General features: G+C 38.3%; 1 protein-coding gene across 1 annotated transcript in view; it reads right to left on the bottom strand.

The window, feature by feature from the left end:
• ENTPD6 (ectonucleoside triphosphate diphosphohydrolase 6) overlaps positions 1-12,371 on the bottom strand; it is a 180,898-nt gene extending 168,527 nt beyond the window's left edge. The window contains exon 1 of the mRNA XM_053711974.1: positions 12,355-12,371. The gene's annotated coding sequence lies outside the window, so the exon portion shown is untranslated. The remainder of the gene's footprint in view (positions 1-12,354) is intronic.
• Between the last annotated feature and the right edge of the window lie 369 nt (positions 12,372-12,740).

Below are 12,740 nucleotides of genomic sequence, written 5' to 3'. Positions count from 1 at the left end.
CCCCCGAAGATTCACTTACCGGGAGAAGTCTTCATCCAAATGGCAAGATGTCCTTAATGAAGCCGGCAGAAGTGGTCCTCCAGACGGGCAGAAGTGGTCCTCCAGATGGGCAGAAGTCTTCATCCAGACGGCATCTTCTATCTTCATCCTTCCTGCGCGGATTGAATCAGCCAGTAGGATTGAGCTTGCATTCTATTGGCTGTTCCAATCAGCCAATGGAATGCAAGCTCAATCCTATTGGCTGATTGGATCAGCCAATAGTATTGAAGTTCAATCATATTGGCTGATCCAATCAGCCAATAGGATTCTAAGGGACGCCATCTTGGATGACGTCATTTAAAGGTACATTCATTCGTCGTTAGTCCGTCGTAAAAAGAGAATGCTCCTCGTCAGATGTCTTGAAGATGGACCCGCTCCGTGCCGGAAGGATGAAGATAGAAGATGCTGTCTGGATGAAGACTTCTGCCCATCTGGAGGACCACTTCTGCTTGTCTGGAGGACCACTTCTGCTGGCTTCGTTGAGGACATCTTGCCGCTTGGATGAAGACTTCTCCCGGTAAGCGAATCTTCAGAGGTTAATGTTAGGATTTTTTTAAGGGTGTATTGGGTGGGTTTATTTTTTAGATTAGGGCTTTGGGCCTGCAATATAGCTAAATGCCCTTTTAAGGACAATTCCCATCCAAATGCCCTTTTCAGGGCAATGGGGAGATTAGGTTTTTTTAGTTAGGCTTTTATTTGGGGGTTGGTTGTGTGGGTGGTGGGTTTTACTGTTGGGGGGGTTGTTTGTATTTTTTTTACAGGTAAAAGAGCTGATTTCTTTGGGGCAATGCCCCGCAAAAGGCCCTTATAAGGGCCATTGATAGTTTAGTTTATACTAGGGTTTTTTTATTTTGGGGGGCTTTTTTTTTATTTTGATAGGGCTATTAGATTAGGTGTAATTAGTTTAAATATCTTGTAATTTGTTTTTTATTTTCTGTAATTTAGTGGTTTTTTTTTTTTATTTAGCTAATTTAATTTATTTAATTGTATTTAATGTAGGTAATTTATTTAATTGTAGTGTAGTGTTAGGTGTTAGTGTAACTTAGGTAAGGTTTTATTTTACAGGTAAATTTGTATTTATTTAACTTAGGTAGTTATTAAATAGTTAATAGCTATTTAATAACTATTCTACCTAGGTAAAATAAATACAAACTTGCCTGTAAAATAAAATAAACCCTAAGCTAGATACAATGTAACTATTAGTTATATTGTAGCTATCTTAGGGTTTATTTTATAGGTAAGAATTTAGTTTTAAATAGGAATAATTTAGTTAATGATAGTAATTTTATTTAGATTTATTTAAATTATATTTAAGTTAGGGGGTGTTAAGGTTAGACTTAGGTTTAAAGGGTTAATAAACTTAGAGTAGTGGTGGTGACGTTGGGGACGGCAGATTAGGGGTTAATAAATGTAAGTAGGTGGTGGCGATGTTGAGGGCAGCAGATTAGGGGTTAATAAATATAATGTAGGTGGCGGTGATGTCTGGAGAGGAAGATTAGGGGTTAATAAGTATAATGTAGGTGGTGGCGATGTTGGGGCAGCAGATTAGGGGTTAATAATATTTAACTAGTGTTTGCGAGGCGGGAGTGCAGCAGTTCAGGGGTTAATATGTTTATTCTAGTGGCGGCGATGTCCGGAGCAGCAGACTAGGGGTTAAAACTTTTATTATAGTGTTTGCGATGCGGGAGGGCCTCGGTTTAGGGGTTAATAGGTCGTTTATGGGTGTTAGTGTACTTTTTAGCACTTTAGTTATGAGTTTTATGCTTCTGTAGTGTAAAACTCATAACTACTGACTTTAGAATGCGTTAGGAATCTTGGAGCTAGAGGGTGTACTGCTCACTTTTTGGCCTCCCAGGACAAACTCGTAATACTAGTGCTATGGAAGTCCCATAGAAAAAATGGTTTACGAACTTGACATAAGTCGGTTTGCGGTAAGGCCAAAAAAGTGTGCGGTGCCCCTAAACCTGCAAGACTCGTAATAGCAGCGCTAGTGAAAAAGCAGCGTTAGGACCTGTTAATGTTGCTTTTTCAGCTTACCGCAAAACTCGTAATCTAGCCGTATGAATCTAAAAAGTTTCTCTCTGGCTGAGTCTAACTAACCTGTTGTAATCTGTGGATTTAGGGATATGATCTATTGGCAGAAAGTTGTATATGTGGGGATTGCTGGAATGCAACGTCAAACAATGGTTGGGGATACTGTGTTTAATTTTTAAATTTTTGCAGTTTCTAAAATGTTCACCCCATCTAGTGCTCATGACTCTAGAGGTGCGTCCTACATATTGTTGGCCATTGCTATTATGTTTTGCCTGATGAAACCACCGTAATATTGGGTCGAGAAACGCATTGCAATATTAAAACTTTATTTTAACCTTTCTCACGGAGGTGTCTGCCTTTTACTTCCACGGAAGAAACTGCACTTTATCACTTTACCAGTGTTTTGTAGAATCTACACTACTAACTGCGCGATTGCTGTTTGGACGCTGACAGATCCGAGACAGGATCCGCCTTAATACGGGAGAAGTATCCAGTTAGATGACTACTGCAAGTGTCAGCCTGCCTGTTTGCACTGCACAAGTGCCATCACAAATTGTGAGTTTTACTCTCTTTTCTTTTACCATATTGCATATGGATTTCACTATGAGGCACCCCTTTTCTTTTTGATTCAGATCATCAAGGTGAATTCAGATATTTCTCCACAAGTGGAGCTGCCTTATATTCTTTGAAATTGGATTCTGACTTTGATTCTTATTCTTCCAAAAGAACTTTGAACTAAATATATGGACTATATCTGTCACTGATTATATTATTATGGTATCAACAAGAGTTGTGTTTATTCAAATCACATTTATTTTTATTCTGATATTATTATTTTTTTACAATTGTATTATCAATAACTGTGTTATTCCTAATCACACAATTATTTATTATTCCATTTCATTTTTTTTTTATTTTTCAAATTCATATCAAATAACTATTTTGTTCACTAGTGCGCCACCTTCCTAGGTGATTTTTTACTTAGTATTCAATTCTTTTACCTATGCCTGTAGGTGCACCTTCAGCCGGTTTTACATGTGTGCTGTGAAAATTCTTTTAACAACCGCAATAAAATTTGTCTTTTAACTGGAGGATCCGGTCTAGGTCTCTACTTCTATTAGATACAAGGTAATCACAGAGGTAAAAAGTGTATTCATATAACAGTGTTGGTTATGCAAAACTGGGGAATGGTTAATAAAGGGATTATCTGTCTTTTTAAAGCTAATATTAGATTTTGATGGCTGTGAATTTTAGAACATCTTTTTTTTTACCTTAAAAGGACACTGAACCCAATTTTTTTCTTTCATGATTCAGATAGAGCATGCAATTTTAAGCAACTTTCTAATTTACTCCTATTATCAAATTTTCTTCATTCTCTTGGTATCTTTATTTGAAAATCAAAAATGTGAGTTTAGATGCTGGCCCATTTTTGGTGAACAACCTGGGTTGTTCTTGCTGATTGGTGGAGAAATTCACCCACCAATAAATAAGTGCCGCCCAGAGGTCTGAACCAAAAAATAGCTTAGATGCCTTCTTTTTCAAATAAAGATAGCAAGAGAACAAAGAAAAATGAATAATAGGAGTAAATTAGAAAGTTGCTTAAAATTGCATGCTCTATCTGAATCACGAAAGAAAAAAATTGGGTTCAGTGTCCCTTTAACCCCTTAATGACCGAGGACGTGCAGGGTACGTCCTCAAAAAAAAGGCAGTTAATGCCTGAGGACGTACCCTGCACGTCCTCGGGGTGGAAAGCAGCTGGAAGCGATCCTGCTCGCTTCCAGCTGCTTTCCGGTTATTGCAGTGATGCCTCGATATGGAGGCATCCTGCAATAACCATACATGGCCATCCGATGCAGAGAGAGCCACTCTGTGGCCCTCTCTGCACCGGACATCGATGGCCGGTATCGTTGGTGGGTGGGAGCCGAATTGGGAGGCGGGTGGGCGGCCATCGGTGTTGCGCGTGACGTCACGGGGGGCGGGATCGGGGTCGGGGTTGCGCACGGGCGCGCGCGCGTGCACGGGGGGTGGCGGGCGGGCGCGTGCACGGGGCGGGAGCAGGTGGGAACCGCTACACTACAGAAAAGTTAAAAAGTAAAAGTAAAAAAATAATGTCATAAACTTTATTTTAAAAACCATCTAAGGGATCTGGAAGGGGTGGGGGTTGGTCTTGGGGGGGGGGAAAGCTACACTACAGAAAAGGGACATATTTTATTTAAAAAAAAGCTTTTTTTCACTAAACTGGGTACTGGCAGACAGCTGCCAGTACCCAAGATGGCGCACATTAAGTCAGAGGGGGAGGGTTAGAGAGCTGTTTAGTGGGGGATCAGTGAGGTTGGGGGCTAAGGGGGATCCCTACACAGAAGCATATGTAAATATGCTAACAAAAAATGCACAAAAAAGCCCAAATATACCTTTTATTTTAGTACTGGCAGAGTTTCTGCCAGTACTTAAGATGGCGGGGACATTTGTGGGGTAGGGGAGGGAAGAGAGATGTTTGGGAGGGATCAGGGGGTCTGATGTTTCAGGTGGGAGGCTGATCTTTACACTAAAGCTAAAATTAACCCTGCAAGCTCCCTACAAGCTACCTAATTGACCCCTTCACTGCTAGCCATAATACACGTGTGATGCGCAGCGCCATTTAGCAGCATTCTAATTACCAAAAAGCAACTCCAAAGTCATATATGTCTGCTATTTCTGAACAAAGGGGATCCCAGAGAAGCATTTACAACCATTTGTGCCATAATTGCACAAGCTGTTTGTAAATTATTTCAGTGAGAAACCTAAAATTATGAAAAATTTTACGTTTTTTTTAATTTGATCGCATTTGGCGGTGAAATGGTGGCATGAAATATACCAAAATGGGCCTAGATCAATACTTGGGGTTGTCTACTACACTACACTAAAGCTAAAATTACCCCAAAAAGCTCCTTACATGCTCCCTAATTAACCCCTTCACTGCTGGGCATAATACACGTGTGGTGCGCAGTGGCATTTAGCGGCCTTCTAATTACCAAAAAGCAATGCCAAAGCCATATATGTCTGCTATTTCTGAACAAAGGGGATCCCAGAGAAGAATTTACAACCATTTATGCCATAATTGCACAAGCAGTATGTAAATAATTTCAGTGAGAAACTGAAAGTTTGTGAAAAAATTTGTGAAAAAGTGAACAATTTTTTGTATTTGATCGCATTTGGCGGTGAAATGGTGGCATGAAATATACCAAAATGGGCCTAGATCAATAATTTGGGATATCTTCTAAAAAAAAATATATACATGTCAATGGATATTCAGGGATTCCTGAAAGATATCAGTGTTCTAATGTAACTAGCGTTAATTTTGAAAAAAAATGGTTTGAAAATAGCAAAGTGCTACTTGTATTTATGGCCCTATAAGTTACAAAAAAAGCAAAGAAGATGTAAACATTGGGTATTTCTAAACTCAGGACAAAATTTAGAAACAATTTAGCATGGGTGTTTTTTGGTGGTTGTAGATGTGTAACATATTTTGGGGTTCAAAGTTAGAAAAAGTGTGTTTTTTTCCATTTTTCCTCATATTTTATAATTTTTTTTATAGTAAATGATAAGATATGATGAAAATAATGGTGTTTTTAGAAAGTCCATTTAATGGCGAGAAAAACGGTATATAATATGTGTGGGTACAGTAAATGAGTAAGAGGAAAATTTCAGCTAAACACAAACACCGCAGAAATGTAAAAATAGCCTTGGTCCCAAACGGACAGAAAATGGAAAAGTGCTCTGGTCACTAAGGGGTTAAGCCATTTGACAAAGCAATTGGGCCAGATTGGTATAGATGCTATAGCGAGAATAAGGAACAGTGGAAAGTAAAAGAGGAAAATAAGAAACTTACGGCTAGATTTGGAGTTTTGTCGGTAACGACCAGAAAAGCTAACGCCGGCTTTTTTCTGGCCGCACCATAAAAATAACTCTGGTATTGAGAGTCCACATAAAGGCTGCGTTAGGCTCCAAAAAAGGAGCGTAGAGCATATTTAACGCAGCTTCAACTCTCGATACCAGAGTTGCTTACGCAAGCGGCCAGCCTCAAAAACGTGCTCGTGCACGATTCCCCCATAGGAAACAATGGGGCTGTTTGAGCTGAAAAAAAACCTAACACCTGCAAAAAAGCCGCGTTCAGCTCCTAACGCAGCCCCATTGTTTGCTATGCGGAAACACTTCCTACGTCTGCACCTAACACTATAACATGTACCCCGAGTCTAAACACCCCTAACCTTACACTTATTAACCCCTAATCTGCCGCCCCCGCTATCGCTGACCCCTGCATATTATTATTAACCCCTAATCTGCCGCTCCGTAAACCGCCGCTACTTACATTATCCCTATGTACCCCTAATCTGCTGCCCTAACATCGCCGACCCCTATATTATATTTATTAACCCCTAATCTGCCCCCCAAAACGTCGCCTCCACCTGCCTACACTTATTAACCCCTAATCTGCCGAGCGGACCTGAGCGCTACTATAATAAAGTTATTAACCCCTAATCCGCCTCACTAACCCTATAATAAATAGTATTAACCCCTGATCTGCCCTCCCTAACATCGCCGACACCTAACTTTAATTATTAACCCCTAATCTGCCAACTGGAGCTCACCGCTATTCTAATAAATGTATTAACCCCTAAAGCTAAGTCTAACCCTAACACGAACACCCCCCTAAGTTAAATATAATTTACATCTAACGAAATTAATTATCTCTTATTAAATAAATTATTCCTATTTAAAGCTAAATACTTACCTGTAAAATAAATCCTAATATAGCTACAATATAAATTATAATTACATTGTAGCTATTTTAGGATTAATATTTATTTTACAGGCAACTTTGTAATTATTTTAACCATGTACAATAGCTATTAAATAGTTAAGAACTATTTAATAGCTACCTAGTTAAAATAATTACAAAATTACCTGTAAAATAAATCCTAACCTAAGTTAGAATTAAACCTAACACTATACTATCATTAAATTAATTAAATAAAATACCTACAATTACCTACAATTAAACCTAACACTACACTATCAATAAATACATTAAATACAATTCCTACAAATAACTACAATGAAATAAACTAACTAAAGTACAAAAAATAAAAAAGAACTAAGTTACAAAAAATAAAAAAATATTTACAAACATAAGAAAAATATTACAACAATTTTAAACTAATTACACCTACTCTAAGCCCCCTAATAAAATAACAAAGACCCCCAAAATAAAAAATGGCTGTTCCGATCAACCAATAGAATGCGAGCTCAATCTGATTGGCTGATTGGATCAGCCAATCGGATTGAACTTGATTCTGATTGGCTGATTCCATCAGCCAATCAGAATATTCCTACCTTAATTCCGATTGGCTGATAGAATCCGATCAGCCAATCGGAATTCGAGGGACGCCATCTTGGATGACGTCCCATAAAGGAACCGTCATTCTTCAGTTGGACGTCGCCGGAAGAAGATGGGTCCGCGGTGGAGGTCTTCAGGATGGAGCCGGTCGTCATCGGATGAAGATAGAAGATGCTGCTTGGATCAAGATGGTTGCCGGTCTGGATCGCCTCTTCTTCCCGGATAGGATGAAGACTTTGGAGCCTCTTCTGGACCTCTTCAGCCACCGGATGATGGATCACCAGCCCCCGCTTGGGTTGGATGAAGATTTTGGAGCCAGGACGGATCGGTGATACCTGGTGAGGTGAAGACAAGGTAGGATGATCTTCAGGGGCTTAGTGTTAGGTTTATTTAAGGGGGGTTTGGGTTAGATTAGGGGTATGTTGGTGGTGGGTTGTAATGTTGGGGGGGGTATTGTATTTTTTTTTTACAGGCAAAAGAGCTGAACTTCTTGGGGCATGCCCCGCAAAGGGCCCTGTTCAGGGCTGGTAAGGTAAAAGAGCTTTGAACTTTAGTAATTTAGAATAGGGTAGGGCATTTTTTATTTTGGGGGTCTTTGTTATTTTATTAGGGGGCTTAGAGTAGGTGTAATTAGTTTAAAATTGTTGTAATATTTTTCTTATGTTTGTAAATATTTTTTTATTTTTTGTAACTTAGTTCTTTTTTATTTTTTGTACTTTAGTTAGTTTATTTCATTGTAGTTATTTTTAGATATTGTATTTAATTAATGTATTGATAGTGTAGTGTTAGGTTTAATTGTAGGTAATTATAGGTATTTTATTTAATTAATTTAATGATAGTATAGTGTTAGGTTTAATTGTAACTTAGGTTAGGATTTATTTTACAGGTAATTTTGTAATTATTTTAACTAGGTAGCTATTAAATAGTTCTTAACTATTTAATAGCTATTGTACCTGGTTAAAATAATTACAAAGTTGCCTGTAAAATAAATATTAATCCTAAAATAGCTACAATGTAATTATAATTTATATTGTAGCTATATTAGGATTTATTTTACAGGTAAGTATTTAGCTTTAAATAGGAATAATTTATTTAATAAGAGTTAATTTATTTCGTTAGATTAAAATTATATTTAACTTAGGGGGGTGTTAGTGTTAGACTTAGCTTTAGGGGTTAATACATTTATTAGAATAGCGGTGAGCTCCGGTCGGCAGATTAGGGGTTAATAATTGAAGTTAGGTGTCGGCGATGTTAGGGAGGGCAGATTAGGGGTTAATACTATTTATTATAGGGTTAGTGAGGCGGATTAGGGGTTAATAACTTTATTATAGTAGCGGTGCGGTCCGCTCGGCAGATTAGGGGTTAATAAGTGTAGGCAGGTGGAGGCGACGTTGAGGGGGGCAGATTAGGGGTTAATAAATATAATATAGGGGTCGGCGGTGTTAGGGGCAGCAGATTAGGGGTACATAGCTATAATGTAGGTGGCGGCGCTTTGCGGTCGGCAGATTAGGGGTTAATTATTGTAGGTAGTTGGCGGCGACGTTGTGGGGGGCAGATTAGTGGTTAATAAATATAATATAGGGGTCGGCGGTGTTAGGGGCAGCAGATTAGGGGTACATAAGTATAACGTAGGTGGCGGTCGGCAGATTAGGGGTTAAAAAAATTTAATCGAGTGGCGGCGATGTGGGGGGACCTCGGTTTAGGGGTACATAGGTAGTTTATGGGTGTTAGTGTACTTTAGAGTACAGTAGTTAAGAGCTTTATGAACCGGCGTTAGCCCAGAAAGCTCTTAACTACTGACTTTTTTCTGCGGCTGGAGTTTTGTCGTTAGATTTCTAACGCTCACTTCAGACACGACTCTAAATACCGGAGTTAGAAAGATCCCATTGAAAAGATAGGATACGTAATTGACGTAAGGGGATCTGCGGTATGGAAAAGTTGCGGCTGAAAAGTGAGAGTTAGACCCTTTTTTGAGTGACTCCAAATACCGGAGTTAGCCTAAAACCAGCGTTAGGAGCCTCTAATGCTGGTTTTCACGGCTAACGCCAAACTCCAAATCTAGGCCTTAATGATGTGATGATACAAAGAAAGAGACAGACCAAAACAGAGGTGAACAGTGAAAAAACCCCTAAAAAAATAACCTTTCAATATTGTATAAGTTAATTATATGTTTTCAGTAGTAAACTAATGGCTAAACTTTAATTGTTTAATAAGAACTATTTTATATATAAAGCCTGGAATTTTAGGCTTTGTATTCAAGCATAAGCACAAACTTTTTTGTTACCAATGAGCCACTATCTTTAAAAATGATGCACAAGTGTACAACAAGCAACTCCTGCCCCTCTCCTAAATATCAGCAGACATCCATGCATGATTTTTATGATGCTGCTTAGGCATAATGCTATTTTTAGGTTCATAGTGTATATCAGCAAAAAAACACTGTGTTGCAAAAGAAATGTTATAAAATCATTTGACACTGTTATATTATTAGCAAATCTTACAAACTTATATATTCCCCTAAAATGGAGCTACATTTAGGGGAATTAAAAGAAAAGGTCATTCAAATTTTTCCCCTGACGTTTTTTATCCAGGTGTGGGGGGGAATCCGGGGGGGGGGGGGGCAGAGGCCCCCTAGTTGACGCCCATAAATCAGTACATATCTAGTTGAACACAAGTTGTATGTTCATCAAGTACCAGTTTTGTAGAGTGAGTGAAATACCAGACACTAAGAACTATTAAAGGGACAGGAAACTCAAAAATTTTCTTTTATGATTTGGATAGAACATACAATTTTAAACAACTTTCCAATGTAGTTCTATTATCACATTTGCTTCATTCTCTTGCTATCCATTGCTGAAGGAACAGTATTGCACTGCTAGCAGCTAGTTGAACACATCTAGTTAGCCAATCACACAAGACAAATGTGTGCAGGCACCAATAAGCATCAGCTACCTCTAGTGTAGGATATGTGCGTATTCTTTTTCAACAAGGGATACTAAGAGAACGAAGCACATTTGAAAATAGAAGTAAATGTAAAAGTGTCTTAAAATGACATGCTTTATCTGAATCATTCACATTTAATTTTAACTTTCCTGTCCCTTTTTACCCCTTAATGACCGAGGACGTGCCAGGCACGTCCTCTGGGGTTTGAAGAGCTGGAAGCGATCTTGATCACTTCCAGCCGCTTCCAGGGTATTGTAGTGATGCCTCGATATTGAGGCATCACTGCAATCCCCTATTTTAGCCACCGATGCAGAGAGGGCCACTCTGTGTTAAGTACTCTGCCAGTACTTAAGATTGCGGTGACAATTGTGAGGTTGGGAGGGAAGTGAGCTGTTTGAGGGGGGTCGAGTGATCAGGGGTTGGGATGTGTCAGGTGGGAGGCTGATCTCTACACTAAAGTTAAAATTAACCCTACAAGCCTAATTAACCCCTTAACTGCTGGGAATATTACAAGTGCAGTACGCAGCAGCATTTAGCTGCCTTCTTATTACCAAAAAGCAACGCCAAAGCCGTATATGCTATTTCTGGACAAACAGGATCCTAGAGAAGCATTTACAACCATTTGTTTCATAATTGCACAAGCTGTTTGTAAATAATATAATTGAGAAACCTAAAATTGTGAAAAATTTAACCTTTTTTTTTATTATTTGATCGCATTTGGCGGTGAAATAGTGGCATGAAATATACCAAAATGGGCCTAGATCAATACTTTGGGTTGTCTACTACACTACATTAAAGCTAAAATTAACACTACAAGCTCCCTAATTAACCCCTTCACTGCTGGATATAATACACGTGTGGTGCGCAGCGGCATTTAGCGGCCTTCTAATTACTAAAAAGCAACCCAGAAGCCATATATGTCTGCTATTTCTGAACAAAGGGGATCCCAGAGAAGCATTTACAACCATTTATGCCATAATTGCACAAATTGTTTGTAAATAATTTCAGTGAGAAACCTAAAGTTTGGGAAAAAGTGAACGATGTTTTTTTTATTTGATCACATTTGGCGGTGAAATGGTGGCATGAAATATACCAAAATGGGCCTAGATCAATACTTTGGGATGTTTTCTAAAAAAAATATATATATACATGTCAAGGGATATTCAGGTATTCCTGACAGATATCAGTGTTCCAATGTAACTAGCGCTAATTTTGAAAAAAAGTGGTTTGGAAATATCAAAGTGCTACTTGTATTTATGGCCCTATAACTTGCAAAAAAAGCAAAGAACATGTAAACATTGGGTATTTCTAAACTCAGGACAAAATTTAGAAACTATTTAGCATGGGTGTTTTTTGGTGATTGTAGATGTGTTACAGATTTTGGAGGTCAAAGTTAGAAAAAGTGTGTTTTATTTTTCATTTTTTCCTCATATTTGATATTGTTTTTTATAATAAATTATAAGATATGATGAAAATAATGGTATCTTTAGAAAGTCAATTTAATGGCGAGAAAAACGGTATATAATATGTGTGGGTACAGTAAATGAGTAAGAGGAAAATTACAGCTAAACACTAACACCGCAGAAATGTAAAAATAGCCTTGGTCCCAAACGGACAGAAAATGGAAAAGTGCTCTGGTCACTAAGGGGTTAAACTGTTTATGTGCTATAATTAGCCAATATAGGGTTGTAATGTAATCTGTACTAATTTTAAGTGAGTATAAATTGTGCAGACTGTGGGTCAGGGGCCACTTTTTTCCTCATATTGATTGATGCCCCTGTAGGTAGTACTGGTATTATTATGCCTAAATATAGATAAGTACATTATAAAATCTGGACATCTATGGTTAGTGGGGCGCTGGAGCTCTTGTGGGATTATAAAAAAAAAAAGCCTCACTTTGCAAGAATTTAAAAGCTGTAGTCTTTATTGTAAATGGGGTACAACAGAAGACACTTACTTACCAGATCAGTCTGCAGCAATGACTATGCATCTCTGTCTCTGTCAGTAATTCCTGGGCAGTCATATAGATACTGAGCAGGATCAAAGTCCTGATGCTTAGCAAGCATGAACTTGCATTCTCTTTGCTCTGTGCTCTGAGGTAATGTGTGTTGAAGTGACCAGGGGGATGTTTATTAGCAAGAAAACATTGGATTAGGATTTACTATAACTGGCTGCAGTAACTAAGGTGACAGCTGCTTAAAAGAACACTGTTATTCATCTATGCACAGTATAAGTCAAAGTATAGATTGTTGTATTTCTGCTGAGTCCTATTAGGGATAAATATAAATGAGCTTCTAAAGTGATCAAACAGTTAATGGGCTTCATTTATGAAGCTGTGAACTCTTTG

This window comes from Bombina bombina, chromosome 4 (assembly GCF_027579735.1).
Source record: "Bombina bombina isolate aBomBom1 chromosome 4, aBomBom1.pri, whole genome shotgun sequence".
Classification (NCBI taxonomy): Eukaryota; Metazoa; Chordata; class Amphibia; order Anura; family Bombinatoridae; genus Bombina; species Bombina bombina.
This window is presented reverse-complemented; position numbering and strand designations above follow the sequence as displayed.